The sequence below is a fragment of the Trichoderma evansii genome (genome assembly GCF_050947405.1).
Source record: "Trichoderma evansii strain SZMC 28006 chromosome Unknown GGI43scaffold_25, whole genome shotgun sequence".
In the NCBI taxonomy this organism is placed as follows: Eukaryota; Fungi; Ascomycota; class Sordariomycetes; order Hypocreales; family Hypocreaceae; genus Trichoderma; species Trichoderma evansii.
In genome coordinates this window covers 365,961-379,060 of record NW_028145181.1, presented here as the reverse complement: position 1 = coordinate 379,060, position 13,100 = coordinate 365,961, and positions in this window count along the sequence as shown.

Sequence of the window (13,100 nt, the reverse complement as noted above, 5' to 3'; positions counted from 1 at the left end):
GTAGATGTATGGAGTAGAGTATGGAGTCTGGAGTAGTATAGTACTGTACAGTAAGTATACTAATTCTCCGGAATGTCGTGCTGCGGCGTCTAAAAGCAAAGCAAAGCGCCGTTCGTGATGCTCGGGCAGGGCAGTTGATCGTGTCCACGTCCCGTGTCGGTCCAGGAAGGGCTGATGGCGGCAGTGCCTCAATATGAACAAAAGCGACTGCGCATGGAAGGCCGGAATCGACTGGCGGCAGAAGAGGTTGCTGCGTTCCCGTGTCTCCCGTGTGTCCTTGGCGAAAAAAGGGCCCGGCTCAAGGTTGTATGTAGAAGGCCAAGCGAGTTTGGCGCCAGCCCGGGAGCCGCTAGCTGGGAGCTGGTACGAATATCGGTTTAGCCCAGGTCAGCCGAGACCTGCTCAGTGTCGTCAACCTGCAGCAAAGCAAGCGGATCCAGCCAGACACGTTCTGCTTTGCGCGCACGCGGGTAACAATAGCCGTGGTAACGTGAGAACAGGTGGTGGTGGTATCTAGTAGCAGTGGTAACGGAGGAGGGGCAAATGACGGCAGATGAGGATCGAGCAAGTGTAAACGGAATAGAAGAGAGACGAAGGGTGCAGCAGGAGAAGAAGAAGAAGACGACTAGAAGAGAGCCACCGCTGCCACCACTATCGAGTAGATGGAGAAGGAAGAATAGATGCAGATGTAAGTATGCAAATGGAGAAGTAGAAAAGAGGATACTGATGAGAACTCGTAAGATACTAATCAGATCACCGGGGAACAGGAGGGAGGAGAGAGGAGAAAGAGGCTCCGAGCGTCTCGGCGGACAGGACGGGTTTTCAATGTGTTTATTCTTGGAAACCCAAGTCAATGCGTGTAAGACAATAGACGGACAGACGGACGAGCAAATGGTCAGAGCAAAAAGGAAAAAAGCGGGTGGAAAGAGGGCAGTGTTTCTGTATATATGCAGAGGCGAGCATCAAAGTACACATGTAGTACTACTTGTGATTAACCAACGGCATGGATCACAAGTATTAATTAATCACTTTCTGCTACCAAATCGCCAAAGCTCGTCAGCTCTCTGGCTCGTGCTGGCTGGGCCATGAACCGCCATCCTGAATCAAACACTGGGTGGACGGTGGGCTGGCACAATGACGGTTGTCACAGCTGCTGAGCAGGCCAGGGTGCGACTCGACTCGACTCGAGTACCCTCGACAAGGGGCAGCTTTCCGGGCTGGCCAAACGAGCGAAACCAGGCCAGGCCGCTTCAAGCACAAGGCGCGTGGGACGCCTACCGATGCGGGCTCGCTCGTACAGTACAGTGCTCAGGACAGTGAAATCCTGCAGGCCAGGCCGTTCTTCTTGCGCGGCGGGCTCCGCTCTACCGTGCCAGAAGTGACAATGATACACGGGGGGGAGGAGCAGCAGCGGCGGCGGCGCGGCGCTCCAGACCTGGATCGCGGCGTGGCGCACAGGGCGAAAGGCGGTTAGCTGTAGTGGTAATTGCGTTTCTCTTGGGTGATGGTGTGCAGCAAGCAGCAGAACAGGACGGTCGCATGAGTGGGATGGGATGCGCGCCCGAAGAATCCCGCGCCTTGCAAGCTAACCCGGCGCAAAGAGAATATGATGTGCGGAGGAGCAGCCTCTCGAGAGCTGCCATTGCGCTGCCCATCCCATCCCATCTCAAATCGCCATCGATCGGCGGCGCTCGTGTCTGCTTTGTTTTCGCGATGGGACGGGCTGGCTGGCTTAGACTTGGGATGGACAGGACAGGCCCTTTTCGCGGCGAAAGGGGAACAAGGACCAGGACAAGCCAGCGACTGCCAGCGGTACCTGCATCCTACAGAGGCAAAAGGTACAAGTGCCTTGCTTTAGCTATAAGCAGACACTGTAGGCGCAGCTGCGTTAGGTAGGCCCAGTCGCCAAACAGGCCCGTATTACTAAGGTACTTGGTGCTTCCAGAGTCGCTCGCTACCGCCGGCTCACTAGCATCCGCCCACAGCTCCAGTCTGCATGGAGCAGGCTCCGTACATGCCAATTACCTAAACTGCAAGCATGCTGGAGCACATCTCTTGTGCCGGCCTCTGCTTGTGCGTGTATCAACCTACATGCACTTACCTAAAACTCCCTGGGCAATGCTGCACGTCCGACATAAACCGTCAGCAGCATCACCAACCTACATACAGGTGGCGAGCTCCGAGCTGCTGCTGTTGGGCGATGGGTTGATTTTGCTGTAGATAATACCTGTAAATGTATCCCCTCTCTTAGGTCTCATTTTTTTTTTCACTGCAGCTGCGGTGCTATTATTGCGCCGTCTGCCCATAATACACACATCTGCGCCTCTGCATATGCGAGCGAGGCTCTAGCAGCAGGCATTGAAATGCATGGAGAAAATCGCATCTAACCCTTCCAACCATCCTGGCTCTTTAGTCCCGATATCCTTCCTCGTATGGTATGTACGGAGAAGCAAAAGTACTAAACTAATGAGCCTCAGATGATCCCGCGGTGTCTGTCTGTCAGTCCTCTTTACACCAACCCCAGCCGGCCCTTGCCTCTCCCCATATATATGTATGGAGAGAGAAGCGGTTCTTGCGGTAGAGCTTAGCCTTGGCGTAGACGGTCGACACACACCATCTTGAGGCTAGCCCATGCCAGGCTCAAGGCATTGCGCCATTCTCTTTTCCCGCCACGCTCTTTTCGTCTTCCTTTCTTGTGCCCTGCCACGGGCTACAGGTAACATTTCGTGCAGTTGACCTGACCCTCTCCACCGGATCATGTACCATTTGCATGTATCTTCGCTATTCGCGGCATGAAAAAACCCAATCCCCAACAGCCGTTATGCTCCGTAGGTGGGGAAATACCGCTTTGGCGTTTACTACTGTATAGCACTTTGGCTCGAGGATCCCTGGGGAAATTTTCCGGATATGCTCTGCTCTGCTTTGCTCAAGACCCTGGAGAATTCATGCTAGTAGTATTGCCATACTGGGTTCCTGTAGTGCTAGTTTACAGACAGGCCTTGAATAAGGCATGTGCTGGTGTCTCCAGTGTACATACACAGCACCTGGCAGTGCACAAAACTGCTGCCTTGGAAGGATGGTTACAGTACCTTACCTAGGTACCTACCGTAAATTATACCTGCCTCACTTACAGTACCTAGGTAGGTACCTAACCATCTTAGGTAATACATTCCTGTGCTCTAACCGCCCGCACTGGGAGATTGGACTGCACAGGCTACAGAAGCTGTCTATTTGGCTGTATGTCAGCCAAAGGAAAACGCCCCATGCAAGTCCCTTGCCCTGCCATCATATTGCCGAGCCTCTCGTTGCTACGGCTTCCTGCAGCTGTGGTTGTACAAGGCGAATTAAGGTCCTGACAGCCTCATCAGCTAAAGGGACGAAGCAGGAGAAGGGCCGCATGTGCTCGAGTAAGTCTGTCCGTTCGGAGGGTTTCTCCCTGGCCATGAATGGCTAAAAAAGGTAAAGAAACGCCCATGAAGATTGATGTACACCCAGCTATCCTAATCCTAATCCTAATGCAATGATACAGTGCATTTCATCACGGCGTATCAGCTTATCTAGACTTGTCTTATCCTGGTTGTACTAATCAACGTGACAAAGCCCTGCTGCCCACCTTACCGTGATGAAAAGTACGTTCGGACGGGACCGAGGACAGGCAGATGACGGTGGGGACCGAAAAAGGCCAACACCAGTCCAAAGGGGTGGCCCAGGAACGAAACACTGAAAGCACAGGCGAGTTTCTAGCACGGCAAGACATATTCTGTCATGGCTATCCCGTACGCAGTATCCCGCATCTTTGGCTGCAACGACGTCGCCCGCGCAGCGCTTTGACGAACAAGAAACCGTCAGATCACTTGCGAAAACGTAAAAAGAACAGGCTAGGCCGCTTACACCAACATAGCTTGGCTTGGCACTGCCTCGTTGCGTAGGAGGAGAGCCTCGTATACATGAAAATTTGAAAAAGACTGATCAAGAGAAGTCTTGAATTCAATTTATTGATCAAAGCTATCTAGCAGTGGGGATGGAAAAGCGATTTTCCAGCCTCATGTCATCCGCGGAATAACGTTTACTGAGCACTTACACTTACTCATACCTGGAACAGTCGGCCCATCGGTAAAGGGGTCTGAGCTCGTGGCAAGGTGCGGAGGGCAGTCCTGTACAATGACCAACAGTGTTTCGGCGCATGGCGATGCTTTGCTCCGCGGAGCAGAACTCAGGGGCGTGCAATGGTCCTCTCAGACCCCAGTGACGTAATGCATCGCGCTTCGAGGTCCCAAAGGACAGCATACCCAATCGTGCCCGTGGTGCTTGTGCTAAGCTATAAAATAATGCACGATGCTGCACATGCCGTCCGTGTGTGTGTGTGTCGAATATACATAGTAATGCTACAATGTTAGCTGCTAGCTAGTCGTTATGGTAGCAACAGGTGCTCTCCAAGGGGCCCTGCGTTTCTGCTTGGCATGGCGTGCTCTAGCCCCAACGGTGCAAGGTATTAATAGGCACGTCTAGTGTATAAGATGCAGAGCGTGTAAATAGTGTAGATTAGTTGGTGGTTGTACTGGGCATCACTAGCAGCAATTAGGCCGATAATCGCGATGAAGGCATGGATAGCATGGGGGACAGAGGCTTTGTTGCGTGGGGAACGTAATGGGTGTATCTGACTCGTCAAATGACGGAAGGCTAGGCAACTCATTTGGTTCCCAAACAAATGACCAGTCTTCTCTTGCTTGGTAGCCCCAGCTTCCTTTTCAAACCAGGAGCTATTAAAAGAGGATCGGCGCCAGCCATGCCTGTACGATTGGCTGCAACCATTCGGGTGGACTTTTGGCTGCTGCATGTAGGGGGTCTGGACCGAGACTCCATAGCGGTACGAGTTCCATTCACCACCGGTAATACTCCGTCGTATCGTATTGTATTGGAGGACCCTTCTGCAGCTCAGAAATTGCGATGACCAGCCATCGAATCTGCTTGTTCCCAGCTGCATATGCTGGGGGGGCCGCTTGGTCCCTGAAAGCAGCGGCAGCTGCAGCAGCTCTCAAGGATGATTTCAGCTGTTGGTAGCATTCTGATTGCGCTAACAAGGTGCTCTGCATGTTGTCAAGGCACGGTACCTGGTGCTAATGCTCCGTTTGTACGAAGTACGAGGCGTGTCTGGGATGGCGATGCAGTCAGATATGTCGAGTGTCCATATCCAGTAGCACCGATATCCAGCAGCACCGAAGGCCGCTCACAAAAGGTGACGAGAGAGCAGGCTATTTTCAGCGCGAAGCGTATTAATGGCAGCCTCCGCCCCGAATCTGACTGTCTCAAAATGCTCGTGACACCCAGGCAGATGATTTACAAAGTACGGCGATCATGCTAGTAGCTGTATGTAAGCTGTGCCGAATGAAATCGACACGCGATTAGCCCGGCTATTCGGATCCGAACTACCAGCGTTCTTAGAGAGGATGAGAGCTGTCTCAGCGAAACTCATCAATTGCCCAGATACAGCCAAGGGCCGGACATGTTTCGCCGTTGATCCAAACCTTTTCATTGCGTCCTTCCCTGTACAAGTATGCACCGCGTGCAGCTGGAAAGATGGTGCAATTTCGGGTTAGCGACGATTACAGGCAGTGCTACATAACCTGCCAGACATCTGCCCAGCTTTGGGATCAGAGCCTAGAATCTAGAATGACCTGAATTTGGCAGAAGGGGGGATGCATTGGAAGGCGAAATGGCCTGGCATGTGGCATTCGCACTGTACCACAAGAGGATCGAAAATGGATCGGAATCGCAAACGCGCCATGATTGGCAGAGTCACAAGCGCCACAACGGATCTCGAAATAGTTGATCTTTCTAGAACTACGAGCGCGCCGTCTGCTCATTGGGCGCAGACGAGTGGTCCCCCAGCCCAGCAGCTAAGAAACTTGGCCTTCGTCACCTTTTGGGAAGCACGGCTGGGCCTCTTTTATTTCTTCTTACAGCGACAGCCAAGCGCCGTCTGATAAACCACCCCCTGGGCCGTTCATTTCCTCGTCTCCCACACTAGAAAGCAGAGCGACGCATGCAAGCTGCCGTGGCGTGTCTTTTTGGGCGGCAAAATGCTACAGCTTTGGGTCTGGGAAGAATAACAGCCTTTGGGCCGCGGAGTTGAGGCGCTGACGACGACGATCTTCCAGGCATGAATGGGCGCGCGCCATGATTACGGCCCGACACGATCGGCATCGCCCGGGAACGAGCTGATGATGCGTGCAAGGCATGTGTCTGGATGTGCAAAAGAAACGAACTGGTGTGGTTACCAGCTAGCGATGTGTAAGCTATAGACCGAAGCTATCTGTATGTACGGTAAAGTGTGTGCGGCATCCCCCTCATCCTCATGCAGGCGACAGCTTCGTTGAAGACACACTTGTTCGAAGCTTGGGAGGCGCCGCCAAGTTCCCAAGCTGCTAGTGCTCCGTTCGGTGCCCTCCACAGCGCCCGCTCCAACGGTCCTCGTGCCCGTACAATTGGAAGCGTGAGCGCGCTCCTTGATTGCCCAAGAAGGTTCTGATATAATACTACGCTGCCCGAACAATGGCGCCAGGCTGGGGAAGGGCACGCGAACGCTTTTTAGTGGAGAGAGATTTCGCACATGTCTGTGACTTGATGTGACTCTGATGTGACTGCCGTCGTTAGCCAGATTCTGTCAAAACTGCCCAAGTCAAGTCTGTGCCTCTTTTTTTTTCTACTTTGCCCTCTTCAACTTCGTATCTAGAGCCTGTGATTGGCTGGGTGGAGCTCATTTTCGGATCACAAAAATTTCCCAAGCCAAAGCGACCTGCCCCGCCTTCTAAGCGCGCTGGCCGACCACTCAGTTAAAAGCTGGCCTCTCTTTTTTTTTCTGACTGCCGAGCTTTTCTTTCCTCTCCCACACACACACAGTTTCGTCAAATGTGTTTTTCATCCAACTGCACTATGACGTTCCTCGCAACCCTCGACCTGCTCTAAAGCTGGATCAGGTCATCCTCACATTGCAGCGCGCGCAAAGAGGGGAGGGGTTCGGGGTGTGTTTTTTTCTCTTATCATCGTCAAAAACACAACCCTTCTCTGCCGTGTTTTGCAGAGCTCGCACAGTTGGGCAGAATTTTTGCTTCACTCGGGCTGCCATCGCACATACTGGCGGAGATGGGCCTAAGCAGGTACCCAAAGCCACCACGCCCGTGTTTGACAGACCCCGTCGCCACTTATTCCGGCGGCTTCGGTAAAGTTTTTTCGGAGTCAAGACCCGAGAGATTCAAGAATTTGCGGATGCGGATGTCTTGACGGCCTCGCCGTGATCGAATCCACGTCCGTTAGTCCTCGGGTCTGACTATGCAAAGAGCTCTTGACTCGAGTTCGATGTCGTTATTGATTGCTAACCTCGGGTTTTGCACGGCAACACCGCTTATTCTGATGCAGTAATTTCCTTGTCTAATTTTCTTCTTTGTTGCCAGATATGGCGTTGCTTTTATAGCTTCGTCTATCGACGTCTTCGTTCATCTCCCATTGACCTAGATGTTTTCGCACTGGCATAGATCAATTTACTCGTTGCTGGGCACCCGGCTTGGAGATGTCGTTTTGTATATCAACGACAAGCCGGGAATCAGCTGTAGAAACATCTCACACCGTATTTTGTATACTTGTAAACCTTGTAGTTTCTGTTGTCACTTCCCCCATCTCTCATTTTTTCTTTCGTAATAGCCGAAGGGATGAGACTCTTCAATCCGGATAGTGCGGCCCCAGCATTAAGCATCCGCGGATACGTCGTACGGCAGATCTCATCTATACACTCCTCTCATATGACTCGTATTGCGACCGTTTGGCCATGAGTCGTGCAAGACATACCCCCAGATAGGGCCTATGTATTTTCCTATTCAGTGCCGTAGTGGATGAACTACCAAGAACTCAATTGCAGCGTTCCTGCCATGATGTCATAGCTAGTTTTTCTGGTACCGCTAGAATAGCCCTTGAGTTTTAGTGCGTGCCAGCTTGAACCGGCGAGATGCTCGAAATCGCGGTGAGAGCAGAGCATCCACGATGCGCTCGTGTTCAACAACGATTACGCTCTAAATGTTACTTAGTTATAAACTGGAATTACGACTAGGCATTTACGGCGCAATGATCGCTCTTGGCTTATCTGCCTGCCTGGAAGCTAAAGCGTAGTCTGTGAATAGCCAGTGTTGGGAGCTAGCATAGCTCTTTGCCATTCTATAAATACGATAGTAGTGCTTATGCCATCAAATTGTTTAGAATCACTTAACCGCCCCAGTTATATTAAGATATCTGTATACAGTTAATGGGGATCGATCTATGATCGAGCTAGCAAGCAATGGTGGAACGATGAACGATGGCTCTGGTGAGATTGGCGTTAACGACTGCTGCAGGAGAGAATGCATGAAAGTTGTGGAGGTTAGCTAAAAATTGCTGTTGTTTTATATATAGCCGATATCGCAAGGATCCAATCATCTATCTATAGAGTATTCTTCTGGGATATATGAATACCCTTGCTAGCACGGCTGAGTGCCTCTGAGCACGATATTTCGCTGCCCATCTCGCCATATACGAGCATATGTATATCCCTGCCCGTCAGTAGCAAGTGGCCTGTCTCTTCTTTGACAGTCATTTCTTTGATGACACTATATTCATATACGCGTATTATATGAAGCCGCGCAAAAATGTACTCTCTGACTTGTCCCATTCCCATCTAGCGTTGATATTGATACTATCTGGCACTCCTCTGAATCGGGATATTATATTGATCTTATAGTGTAAAAGATATTGATCTGTTTATATTGATATAAATTTATAATATAGTACAGGTCCTCGACGATCTCGGCGCTACCAATACTAATCTTGAATGACAAAGATGATATGGCGCTAAGAAGTTGATTGATGAGAGACGCAGATTTGACTGATAGCGTGGTGAGTAAACCATTAGAAGAAGCTAAGTTTAAGAAAGCAACATCTATGCACAGAAATATTCAACTTCTACATAATATCCTGACGCTTGTCGATCCATGATAAGCAGGAAAACGGATACTGGTCAGGAGCTTAACCACTTCCACCAGGAACTCATCAAAGTCAAAAAAATTGAAGCTTGTATCGAGTGGCAAACCTTACAAAACAATGAAGCTATGGGACACTCGATTCTTCTAGCTGCTCATGATGAGTGTGATGAAAGCTATCATGGAGATAATACGTCCAACAATGCCAATGAGATGTCCTAGGTCACTGCAAATGACGGAACTCAAGGGAATCTTGTCGCTGATGCTTATCGTATTGAGCTTGGATAAATCTTCAACATGGAGCTAACACATGGTACGTGATACATAGTACCAAGGGCCGCCAAAACTGTAGAGAACATATGATCAACTCGCCCCGTCATCAATCATTTCGCTGGACACTATTCGAGAAAATGAGTCCACGAAGCCAATTCCTCGTGAATGAAGGAGAAAGAACAAAACCTTGACAAATGGAAGAAGTGACGAAGTTGAGCCTCAGATAGCTGTACGGTCAAACCAACCGACGTACACAATATCCCAGCCGTGAACCAGTTAAGCGTCAAAGTTACTGCCTAGATATAGGCATTTATCTCCACTGGCCATATAGTAAAGTCAGTATTATGGGAAGGAACAAGTGTTCAAAAGTTAATTTCTGTGTCAACCACGTTTATATTGGAGATAGCGGCAAGATTTCCGCTTAATGGAGTCTTGCGACACTCAAAGAGATTCTAATTGCAACTAGGATAATATGGGATTTCAGAGCGGACCTACATTTAGTACTTTTTTCCGTGTAAGCTTGATCTGGTCATAACTTATTACATGTATTCATCTACAAATGAGTTGTATTATGACCTTATGGGACAGACTGGCTAAATTTTAACGTTTATGGTATTATCATAATGGAGCTGAGTATATTGCACCTATATATTGCCTGACGTGTTGTCTTCAACGAGGATTTCCAAGCTCAGAAATGAAGCTACTGACGGGTAAAGATGATTCTGATGGAAGCACGAACGTGTACTGCCGAAAATTAGAAATTACTCGTTCGCATTGGTCAATATTATCCAGATGAAAGGGGCTCAGTGTCTCACTTTGAATATCGAACGATCTCCATTTGAACGCTAATAAATATGTACTAATTACTCCATCAAAAGCATGTAATAATAGATGAAATATAGAAATTTTATTTATCAATACAGTTGCTACAGGTTCCACGAATGCTACAAAGGCGAGCGCAGTAAAGGGATGCGCCCAATCCCAGGATCAGTGACTGGATGTACCTGATGAAATATCGAAAATCTCTGCCCAGGCCGAATAGTATATATTTACTTTGTCTCTCTACATATAATTCTTGCAATTATAAATGAGGGACAAGTCGCTCAGACAAAAAATGAAATGGAAGAAGAGTAAGAAACTATCCACCATTCAACAGCAACATCATCCACCATCACAGTACTAGGACAATCTCAAAAAAGAAGTTGCGTATTAAACTGTCACATATTATCAGAGGCATGACTTTCGAGTCACTCTTAAGACGCAGCCGTTAACATACGTATTTAGAATTGATCAAGCTTGATCTGATCCCCACACCGATGCTCTGTGCTCTGACGTAAAACTACGTGAATTCTCAGAAAGGACATCCGGACACTCGTATACAATTTGATAGAGCTTGATAACCCCTGAGCTAGAGGCGTTCCGCAAGAGCTTTGAAGTGCGTTGAAGGGAAGTAAGCAGTGGAAGCAGTGGAAGCAGTGGAAGCAGTGGAAGCAGTGGAAGCAGTGGAAGCAGTGGAAGCAGTGGAAGCAGTGGAAGCAGTGGAAGCAGTAGAAGCAGTAGAAGCAGTAGAAGCAGTAGAAGACCTTGAAGGATGGCCCTTGGAGTATCTAGGTAGCCATCGGGTCCATGTCGTAGGAGCGTTGGTAGATTTCCGCCTTTTGCCCTTTAAAGTTTGGCCAATACGGAGCGAAGTAAAAGATTTTTGTGATGTTATTGAGGGTGGCCAATCAATGAATAATTAGGCTCTCAGAATGTTAGTATAGCACCTACAGCTAATAATATGTTAAAGTTAGCTATATTATACTCAATCATGCGGACTTTGGTGTGGACTTATATCGAGAAAGACTTTAAAGAGGTCTAAACACCACTTGTGAGACTTATCGCATATTATGAAAAGAGAGAACGCAGCTCGCCCTGCAATGTAGCTGAGAGAGCTGTGGATATCAAATTCGACGGGCATGTGTTTTTGGATTGCGCACTACTGGCTGATTTCACAGCTCACTGTTTGATAAAGCCCTTATATGCTCTTCAGCATCTGTGCGTCTGAACCACTAACTATTTCGCTATATAAGATGATACGCAAACGCTGGCGTGGTCGGGATGGACGTATCTGAGTAGAGAAGAAGTTCCCGCGAGATTATAATTGAATGGAATTGCTGCTTTAGGTAGTAATATAGCGTTGCTATATTCATTAATTCAAGCTATGTGACTGCCTATGTTACAGTTTTGGATGTCTCCCCTTTTCGGCCTTTTCTTGCCTGCCATTAATCAAGGACCGAGGGTTTAAATTATCCCCTTGAATTGAACCCTAGCCCAGTTATCTTTCGAAGAAGCTCTTATCAACTAGCTAAGCATCATGATATCACAATCGAGTAATCATGCACAACACAAATAACAAAAGTAAATAAGCAATTACGTCTCCATTATTTTTCAAGACTTATTTATATGAATCGTGCTTCTTGCTAAATACAAAGATCTAGCGGAGTAGCTAAAGATATGGAATTTTTTTAGCCTTTTTGAAGCTATATATAACTGCAAATGAATATCAAACGTTGATAACAAGATACCTAGGTATATATAAAAATAAGACACAGCTCACGACAGCCATTCTTCGATTTTTAAGATCACGCCGAGTTTTCATGATGAACAGCGCCACTGGGTATGCATAGGATTGTCTCAGGTGGTGACATGCCCATTTCCTTTTTTACTGTCGACTTACTCTCTTTATCAGTATACGGAGTGGGATGTCTCTCGACGCTGTCAAACATGTCTTGGTTGACTATCCAGCCACGCGGCTCCGGCGGGAGGCTTCAATTCGTAGAAAGTTGCCGGAGGACTTTCCGGTTTTGAGGACTGTTTGTCAGCAAATAACTGCGCAAAATTGAAAACGGACCGAGATTCCGTATATTTTTGTTCCAGAATATGGCGATATTATACTAAGAAAAAGTAAGAAATGAATCGGAAAGATTCCTGCATTTGTCACATAGTCAATCTGAACGTGCTTTGATTCGCCTCCCGCTGAAAGCCGTAGTGCTTGCTACATGGGGGCACTGATCGCCGCCAACAGATTTCGGCCTCGGGTCTCAGATTGGCGCCACTTATATGGTTCGTAGTTTTCCCTTTTGCCGGACCATCTGTTCCGGAGGCTCCATCATTTTGCTGCTGACGGGGATTATAGCGAAGTACTAGCAGAGCCCATCTTTCCTGTTGCTTGAGCGGATGGCATGGAGACTAAAGGAATAAGAGACCCGAAGAAAACTCTTCATACTACTGCTGCTGGCAGGCAGGCCTCAAGCTGGGGGTAGCCGATTTAAGCACAGGCGCCTGTGAGTTTTGACATTTGGTTGATCAGTATCAAGGTAGGTACACGATACACAGAGTACCAGTGTGCTATATGCAATAAACCTGTAACTACCCCTCCATGCATGGTGACGCTATAAGTGGAAGACGAAAACACGATCGCGTTTGCTCGACCACAGCTGCTGTCTTCAGCACCAGAGTTGACGAAGCTTTAGCAGACAAGATATAGCCTCAGTTGGTCAAACACAGATCGCCATAAATATGCCTCTGATAAGACAGTGAGGTAATACGCGTGAATCACATGTGCACTCTGGTACCCCTCATCTGTCCGCCGTAGCAGGTATCGAGTACCTGGAGCTTGGGCCTTTGGCACCGCCATCAGTTGCATCGACAACTGGATCCCGGCTCCATCAAACGCATCTGCGCTACTCCGAAACTTAAAATTATTTGCGGACATGCTCGTGTCAACGATCCCATTGTTTCCGCCCATATGATTCGCGTGCAGGGCATTTGTTAATTGGCCAC